Source organism: Rutidosis leptorrhynchoides, chromosome 7, assembly GCF_046630445.1.
Source record: "Rutidosis leptorrhynchoides isolate AG116_Rl617_1_P2 chromosome 7, CSIRO_AGI_Rlap_v1, whole genome shotgun sequence".
NCBI lineage: Eukaryota > Viridiplantae > Streptophyta > Magnoliopsida > Asterales > Asteraceae > Rutidosis > Rutidosis leptorrhynchoides.
Genome location: NC_092339.1, coordinates 83,220,903 through 83,231,266, shown reverse-complemented (window position 1 = coordinate 83,231,266; position 10,364 = coordinate 83,220,903).

Here is a 10,364-nt window from a genome sequence, read left to right as displayed (position 1 = left end):
CGGTGAACGCGAATCTTAGATATGGATCCATAGGGTTTGACATCCCCACTCGGGCTAGTAGAGCTAGCATTTAACTGGTGTTTAATACATCGAGGACATACGCACTCGCCAAGTGTACTTTTAGGGGGTATTATTGTTACGTTAAGTTAGTTACCGGGTGCCCACGGATAAGCATATACTTTTCATACTGTTTTGAATACGATAACTCGTGGTCTACATTACTTTACTGATTACAAACTATAGCTCACCAACATTTGTGTTGACTTTTAAGCGTGTATTTCTCAGGTTCTTAGATGATGATTGCTTCCGCTGCTAGACTTGCTGTCTTGGTGTTATAGACTTGCTGTTATGGACCTGCTGTGTTATATTTCCGCTGTATTACTTAGAGATGTCTCAATCATGAAACTTTTATCTTGCATTCACAACTTATGTTATTTGAATAATGACTTTGTAACGACCTTTGTGTCACGTTATCTTTTGTAAACGTTATCTTTTTATGAATGCAAAAACTGGTTTTCAAACAGCATGTAGTATTTGACCGTGTAAAGATCCTGTTGCTGATGAATCGTATACGATGGTTTTGTACAGGGCGTCACATTTAGTATCAGAGCATTGGTTGTAGGGAATTAGGTTGCATTAGTGAGTCTTGACCGAGCCAAGTAGGATTCACTGATAGGACTAATCTATAACTTGCTTGTTTAACTGTTTCTGCGGAACTTACTGCATGCTACTGCTTACTTTTACTACTATGTGTACTTGTTGTATGCTACTGCTTATTCTTGCTACTGCATGCTACTATCTGCTTTCGATTGCATGATACTTTTGTATAATTTTGTTAATATTGCCATGATATGTACTGCTAGGATGTTGTAGTGCCTAATTACGTGCTTGCTATATGTCTTACTGACATGGAAAAAGTTATTTTTTCCTTGTTTAGATGTCAGACATGCTGCCCTTGACCTTTGACTTTGAGAGTGACTCAGAGACGACTGTTGCCTCGCCTGCCATTGTTGCTGACTCACAGATCCCGTCATCGCTACCCTCCGATGACTCTGGCGATTCACTTCCAGTGGACTCGTGCTTGACCTTATGGACATCTCAGACTGAGACGAGGATCCAGAGGAGATTCCAGCTCTACCCAGCCCTAGACTCCCGGGGCTACAGCACCATTTCGGTGATGCTGTGATCCCTGGAGGAAATGGAGACGGTCCTTTCCGTAATGAGCGAGGACATTGAGTCAGACGCCTTGCTGATGGACGTGTCATGCCGATCCCACCTAGCAGATATCGACTCATGACCACTGGCCGGGCAGATCCACCCTCAGATGATTCAGACGATTCATCATTCGACGACTCTAGCGACGAGGATCCCGAGGACGATTCTGAGGAGGACCCTGAGGAGGAGCCCGTGCAGCCGCCCTCTACCCCCGCTGAAGAAGCGGTATCGATTCGATGGTACTGTTATCCCAGGGATTAACAGAGGAAGACCATTCGTGGATGCACATGGACAGTTGGTTAGGGTCACAGCCCGTAAGAGGGTCGTACCGTATCCCGCCGATCCATTCGTGCGTAAGACCACCCGCTCTGTGCCGTCTACATCTGCACAACCGGCACCATCTGCACCGCCTGCCCCACCAGCATCCCCCGTCGTCGAGGAACTGATGAGGGAAGTGCATATCCTCCTTGCTCGGGTAACTGAGCTCGAGGAACGGATGTCCCACCTGATGGACATCATTTACCCACCATCACCGTAGGATTATTGTATTAGATTTCCTTATGTAACTCTGTTAGTAGTTTCATGTTTTACTCACGTATTGTACGAATCTTATGCGGAATTTTGACTTGAGTCAAAAATTTTGTTCAGAGGAACAATGGCAAACGGAAGAGTCCCAAGGGAAACGCACACGGCGGCCCAGATTGAGGAAATGATTGCTGCTCGAGTAGCTGCAGCTATGGCGAATGCTAACCCTGCTCCAGCTCTACTGGCCAACCCATCTGCTCAGAACGGGTGTACCTATAAGGAATTCCAGAGCTGCAAACCCCACAATTTTAGTGGTACAGAAGGGCCAGTTGGGCTGACGAGATGGTTTGAGAAGTTGGAAGCTGTGTTCCGTGTGAGCAACTGCTTGAAAGTGAACAAAACTAAGTACGCCTCCTATACTCTGTCGGACGGTGCTTTAACCTGGTGGAACACGCTTGCTCAGGCTAAAGGAATTGACGAGGCTTATGCTACCCCGTGGGAGGAATTCAAAGGGGCTATGATCGAGGAGTACTGCCCCAGAACGGAGATTCAGAAAATGGAAGCTGAGTTTTGGAAGCTGAAGGTTGTGGGAACCGACCTTGATGGCTATAACCGAAGGTACCTGGAACTAGCCTTGATGTGCACCACGATGGTTACCCTTGAATTTAAACGAATGGAACGGTACTTGTGGGGATTCCCCAAAACCATTCAGGGAAATGTTACCTCTTCCAAACCAGCAGATGTCCCGGAATCTATGCGCATGGCGCACATCCTGATGAACCAGATCATCCGCAAGGAACCAGAGAAAGCGAAATCAGAATCAGGAGCTAGTTATGAGAAGCGTAAGTGGGAAGGCAACAAAGGAAAGGTCTTTGATCAAAACCCAGCTAAGAGGCATGAGAGTTTCAAGGGTAACAACGACTGGAGGAACCCCAACCCGACCCCTAGCTCGAACCCTAACTACAAGGGTAGTCTCCCGCAGTGTAAGAGATGCTACAAGCATCATACTGGGTACTGCAATGTGGTCTGTGAAAAGTGTAAGAGGACTGGGCACATTGGCAAGGATTGCAAGATCACCACCCCAGCTGTGAAGACAAACCCTACTGGACCAAGAAAGTGTTTTGAGTGCGGTCAACAGGGCCATTTCAAGAATGAATGCCCGAACAAGAAGAAGGATGCCGGACCAGCACGTGGGAGAGTTTTCAACATAAACGCCAGGGATGCCCGTGAGGATCCTGATTTGGTCACAGGTACATTCACTGTCAATAATCTACTTGCTTTTGTCTTATTTGACACTGGTGCCGATAGGAGTTACGTATGTAGACATTTTTGTTCTAAAATAGACTGGTCGTTAGTGCCTTTAGGCGAGAGTATTCTGGTTGAAGTAGCCAATGGGAAGCTTGAGAAGGCTGACCAAATTAGCCGAGGAGGCATAATAAACTTAGCCGGTGTGGACTTTGAGATTGATTTGATACCCATCAAGTTGGGAAGTTTCGATGTGATAGTTGGTATGGACTGGTTGTCCAAAGTAAGAGCAGAAGTTGTTTGTGGAGAGAAGATTATCCGTATACCTCACGAAGACGGTGTGCCATTGATCGTATACGGAGAGAAAGGTAGCCCAAAGTTTAACCTTATTAGTTACATGAAGGCACAGAAGGTCATGAGAAAAGGGTGTTTTGCTATTCGGGCGCTTGTGAAGAAGTTAGAAACCTAGGAGAAGAGCTGATGATGTACGAATTGTGAACGAATTTCCCGACATCTTTCCAGAGGAGTTACCTGGATTATCGCCGCCGCGATTAGTGGAATTCTAGATTGATTTTGTGCCGGGAGCTGCACCTGTAGCTCGCACACCTTATCGACTTGCACCTTCCGAACTGCAAGAGTTACATAGTCAACTACAGGAACTGCTAGACCGTGGATTTATCCAACCAAGCTCTTCACCTTGGGGCGCTCCTGTTTTGTTCGTGAAGAAGAAGGAAGGATCTTTTCGCATGTGTATCGATTATCGTGAACTGAACAAGTTGACGATCAAGAATCGGTATCCCCTTCCCAGAATTAATGATCTTTTCGATCAGCTGCAAGGATCAAGAGTTTACTCTAAGATCGATTTGCGATCCGGTTATCACCAGTTGAGGGTGAAAGAGAGCGATGTGATGAAGACTGCGTTCAGAACCCGTTATGGTCATTATGAGTTTCTCGTGACGCCATTCGGTTTAACCAACGCACCTGCTGTATCCATCGATCTCATGAATCAAGTATGCAAACCATACCTGGACAAGTTCGTTATCTTCTTCATAGATGATATCCTCATCTACTCCAAAAATGAAGAAGAACATGAACAACATCTTCGCCTCATGCTAGAACTCTTGAGACAAGAGCAACTTTATGCCAAATTCTCTAAGTGTGAGTTTTGGTTGAAGGAAGTCCAATTTCTCGGTCATATCGTGAGCGATCAGGGTATCAAAGTTGATCCCGCAAAGATCGAAGCTATCAGCAAGTGGGAAACTCCCACTACTCCTACTCATATCCGCCAATTTTTAGGCCTCGCCGGTTATTACTGAAGATTCATTGAAGGTTTCTCTTTGATTGCACGCCCATTAACCGCACTGACTCACAAAGGGAAGAAGTTCGTTTGGGCAACCGAGCAAGAGTCAGCATTTCAAACCTTGAAGCAGAAGTTGACCACCGCACCTATCCTATCTCTTCCCGAAGGCAGTGATGATTTTATTGTTTATTGCGATGCCTCGAAAAATGGTTTTGGGTATGTACTAATGCAACGAAAGAAAGTTATTGCTTATGCCTCTCGACAACTGAAGATTCACGAGCGAAACTACACTACTCACGATCTTGAACTTGGAGCCGTTGTCTTTGCACTAAAACTGTAGAGACACTATCTTTATGAAACAAAGAGTACCATCTTCATCGATCACAAAAGCCTTCAACACATTTTCGATCAGAAACAACTGAATATGAGACAATGACGATGGATCGAAACATTGAACGACTATGATTGTGAACTACGTTATCATCCCGGAAAGGCAAATGTTGTAGCTGATGCCTTGAGCCGAAAGGAGAGAAGGGTACATCTCCGTGTCCGAGCCCTGAACATCACCATTCATTCGAACCTCAATAGCCAGATCCGAGTAGCCCAAGATGAGGCTCTCAAAGAGGAGAATATTTCTCAAGAACATTTGAACATTCTCGTTTCTCGATTCGAGGTCAAGGAGACCGGACTTCGATACTTTGCCAGAAGAATTTGGGTGCCTAAATATGGAGATTTACGGAGCCTTATTCTAGACCAAGCCCACAAGTCAAGGTATTCAATTCATCCAGGAGCTGGTAAGATGTACCACGACTTTAAGGTTCAATATTAGTGGCCGAACCTGAAGAAGGATGTTGCGAATTACGTTGGAATGTGTTTAACTTGTTCCAAGATCAAAGCCGAACATCAGAAGCCATCTGGATTACTTCAACAACCCGAAATCCCGCAATGGAAGTGGGAAGGAATAACAATGGATTTCATCACGAAGCTACCGAAGACGGTAGGAGGTTATGATACCATCTGGGTTATCGTTGACCATCTTACCAAATCTGCACACTTCCTAGCCATGAAGGAAACTGATACGATGGAGAGACTCGCGCAATTATACATAAAGGAGATTGTATCTCGTCACGGTGTACCCTTATCGATTATCTCAGATCGCGATACCCGTTTCGCTTCCAGATTTTGGCATTCTTTACAAGAAGCCTTGGGAACACGTCTCGACATGAGTACCGCATATCACCCGCAGACCGATGGACAGAGCGAGGGCACTATTCAGACTTTAGAGGACATGCTGCGTGCTTGTGTTATAGATTTCGGAAAAACTTGGGAGAAGCACTTGCCGCTAGCCGAATTCTCTTACTACAATAGCTATCACGCAAGCATTACGGCTGCACCTTTTGAAGCATTGTATGGCCGTAAATGTCGTTCTCCTATCTGTTGGGCCGAAGTAGGTGAAAAACAATTCACCGGTTCCGAACTCGTCCATGAAACAACCGAGAAGATTGTCCAAATTCAAGCGAGGCTCAAGACGGCCCGTGATCGTCAGAAGAGCTATGCCGACCTTAAACGCGGAGATCGCGAATTCCAAATCGGCGACCGCGTTATGTTGAAAGTCGCACCTTGGAAAGGTGTAATCCGATTCGGAAAGCATGGAAAGTTAAATCCGCGATACATTGGTCCTTTTGAAATCCTGGAGCGTGTTGGACCCGTTGCTTACCGTTTGGATCTTTCGACTCAATTGAGCTCCGTTCATCCTACTTTTCACGTGTCAAATCTGAAGAAATGTCTTGCTGAACCAGAACTTGTCATCCCTCTCGATGAGCTTACGATTGATGACAAACTCCACTTCGTAGAAGAACCCGTTGAAATTATAGACCGTGAGGTCAAGACCTTGAAACGTAACAAGATTCTGATCGTCCGAGTCCGAGGGAATGCAAAACGAGGACCTGAGTTTACTTGGGAGCGAGAGGATCAGATGAAACAAAAGTATGCTCACCTCTTCATAACTACACCATCTACCTCAGCTTAAAATTTCGGGACGAAATTTTCTTTAACAGGTGGGTAATGTAACGACCCGAATTTTTCGACTTGCTTTTATGCTTTGTGTTTTCACGAAACTGCTTATTTGTGCGTACTGAGCTATATTACACTCTGGGAACTCCCTACATGTTGATTACTTTCATTTATATGTTAAAACATATCATTAAGTACGTAGGATACTTAACTTAACCCCCGGAAGCCTTTATGACCGTTAGTGTTACTTGACGTTTTTAACGAACTGCGTACTGCGTACACGTTTAACTTTTGTCGTAATCGGAATATTATGACTACGAAATACTAATTGTTATTTTATAATAACAATTACTTGGGCTTTTGGATGTTTAATTACGCTTAGTAATTTACTAGAGCACACTAGTTAGTCTTGTTGGACTTTCTACCTTGTTGGACTTTCTACCTTGTTGGACCTTAGCCCACCCTACACTAGCTAGTGGACTATTTAATTAGCCCAATTATAAATAACTAGTGACCCATTAATAAGTAAGACAAATGCTCATTTATTAGAGGGAACATACTAGCATTTTTGTCAAGTATTATCCTTAATGTTGCATGGGATCCTAACATAAGCACCAACTTTAGATAACCATTAACCAAAAAGCATAAAGGTGTCCCCCTTGTCCCCCACCATAACCCACGGCCACCATCACCCCTCCCTCACCTCACCACCTATAAATACAAGCCTTACTTCACCCATTTCACACTTGATTTCATTTGTAATTTACACACACTTACTCTCTAATTCTCTCTCTAGTTCTTCTCTCTCTAAAAAGTGTAAGTATTTGATTTTTCTTCTCCTTCTTCCCTTCTCTTTCACGAAATCATCATCATCATTAAAGGGTCTAGCTTTTTAGCTTTTGATCTTGATTACATCTTGTAGATTCGAACATGGATTTGAATCCTTCAAGAACATGGAAGATTCAAGCTTTCTAGCTTTGAATCTTCACCTATTTTGTAGATCTAAATCTTTTAGCTTTAATCTTGTTATTTTGTTATAAAGATTCAAACTTGTGTTTGTAATCTTCATGTAACTTAAAGATCCAAGCTTTATGCTTCGAGTTCTTCAAGAACAACCAAGATTCAAGCTTTCTAGCTTTGAATCTTCATTTCTTTTGTTGGATCTAAGTTTTCTAACTTATGATCTCATTTTTTTGTTATAAAGATCAAAACTTGTGTTTGTGGTCTTCATGTAACTTAAAGATGCAAGCTTTATGCTTCAAGATCTTCAAGAACACCAAAGATTCACGCTTTCTAGCTTTGTAATCTCATAACTTGTGTGAAAAGGATCCAAGCTCTCTAGCTTAGGGTTCCATTACTTTATTTGATTAAGATTGTGTTCATACTTGTTTGATTGAAGTAAAGTTTGTAGCTTTAGTTGTAAATAGAACTTGTATTTGTGTTAAGACTAAGGATGTGATGTAACCTTGGTTCATCATCCATCTAAGACTCTTAAATGAGTTGTGTTCTTACTTGGTCTTAACATATTGTGTGTTGATGGTTGAATCTTGGTCAAGGTGATGCTAACCCATCAATGAGTTGTACACTTGAAGCTACAAGCATCAAGGATGAGAACCGTGATGAGCATCAAGCACCAAGAACCCCGCCGGAGCAATTGTTTACTGCTTTTTGGGATCTGATCAGATTCCTGGACTTCTGGAAAATTGATTTTCATTTAGTTCGTTTTGAGTAGATGACTTTTTGTTTAGGCCTCGTCTTAATCCGATATACGGTTTAGGATTTATGGCCTTTCGAAAGTCACTACGCCTTTGTAACGTTGTGCTGAAAATTCTGACATACTCGCACTTAAACCGTCACCACGGTCAAATGAATACGAGTTAGGTTCTGAAAATTGGTCAGCGGTTAGAGGACTCACATACAGAGCCATAGCCACTGACTACGCATCTTTTCAATTTGTATAGAGGTCGTAACAGCTGTTCGAAGTTGCCTTTTGTTTCGATCTCTATTCTTGTTAAACTTACCTTAGTATTGATGAAGGATGATGATAATGATGATAATGATGATGTTGATGATGACACTTAAATTTAATTTATTCACTTTTAAACTTATTGGGACAACATACTGACCTAGTGACCATTGACTTAGGTTGACGACCTTTCGGACCAACTTACTACCTGCATACGTTTCATATCGACTTTTACTACTTATTCACTGTGAGTTATAGCTTTCCTTTTTACTTATACTATTTTTGGGACTGAGAATACATGCACTTTTTATGTTTTACTTACTTGACACGAGAACTTAAACTTTACATATGTGTGGGTTATATAACGGCATAAACTTTCCCCTTAGCACGGTAACGTTTTGTCATTGGTTTTTGAACCGGTGAACGCGAATCTTAGATATGGATCCATAGGGTTTGACATCCCCACTCGGGCTAGTCGCGCTAGCATTTAACGGATGTTTAATACTTTGAGGACATACGCACTCGCCAAGTGTACTTTTAGGGGGTATTACTATTACGTTAAGTTAGTTACCGGGTGCCCACGGATAAGCATATACTTTTCATACTGTTTTGAATACGATAACTCGTGGTCTACATTACTTTACTGATTACAAACTATAGCTCACCAATATTTGTGTTGACTTTTAAGCGTGTATTTCTCAGGTTCTTAGACGATGATTGCTTCCGCTGTTAGACTTGCTGTCTTGGTGTTATAGACTTGGTGTTATGGACCTGCTGTGTTAGATTTCTGCTGCATTACTTAGAGATGTCTCAATCATGAAACTTTTATCTTGCATTCACAACTTATGTTATTTGAATAATGACTTTGTAACGACCTTTGTGTCACGTTATCTTTTGTAAACGCTATCTTTTTATGAATGCAAAAACTGGTTTTCAAACAGCATGTAGTATTTGACCGTGTAAAGATCCTGTTGTTGACGAATCGTACACGATGGTTTTGTACGGGGCGTCACAACTTTGGTCAAGTCAAAGTCAACGAAAAATTCAACACGTTCGGGTAGGGTCTCGGACAATTTTTCTGAGTTTTATAATCATATATGAACATGTTAGAACAAGTTACATGTTAATCGAAGGTGCATAGCATAGTTAGAATTAAACGGTAATTGACCAAACAAAACAGAATCTGATAGTTCATTTGGACGGCGTCCAGATTGGCTAGACGGTGTCCAGATGTGAAGGGCTGGACGGCGTCCAAACACCTGATCAGTTGCAGTTGCTGAATTTTCACAAGTGCACGAACCAAACTTCAAACAATCACAATTTATGATCCGCAAATAATTAGAACATGTATCTTATATCATCGGAAAGGTATTTTGACGAGGAAAACAACTAAACACATTTCATCAATCAATTCAACACTTACAACAACCAAATTCGCATTAAATGTTCATCATTTATTGCATTCAAGATCATAAATGCACATTGATGATTCGGGAATTAAATGCACATATATAATACGCCGTTTCGTTGGTAATTATGCATACAATACAACTAAACACTTACCAATAACATTTCAAGGCTTTTAATGCATCAAAAATCACATTCAAGGCTATCAAACCCTAAATAACAATCAATAAATCCTTAATCATGTTAGTGAAGTTTCCTTAATCAACCTACACATCAAAATGAAGCTAGTGATGCTAGTAACACGTTTAATACATGCACTTTTAACATCTAACAACATTTAAGCAACCAAATCTCAAGATCAAACACACCCATTTCAAGTTTAAGCTAGTTACATCAAAATGACAAGAACAAGCATACAAATCATATATTCATGTTAGACTTGAGCCATAGACACTAATTAACACTTTTATAAGTTAAAAACACCAAGAACAAGGAATCTAGTGATTTTAGAAAGTTACCCAAACTAGATGAAATCGGTATGGAATTGAAAAGGAAGATGCAAGGATTCCAAATATGTAATTTGTTTTTATGTTTGATTGCTGTCTTGAAAATGGATGATGAATCTTTGAATTAGAGTTTGAGAGAAAAAGTTGAAGTATTGAAAAAGAGGAGGAGATGAATGAATGGAAGGGA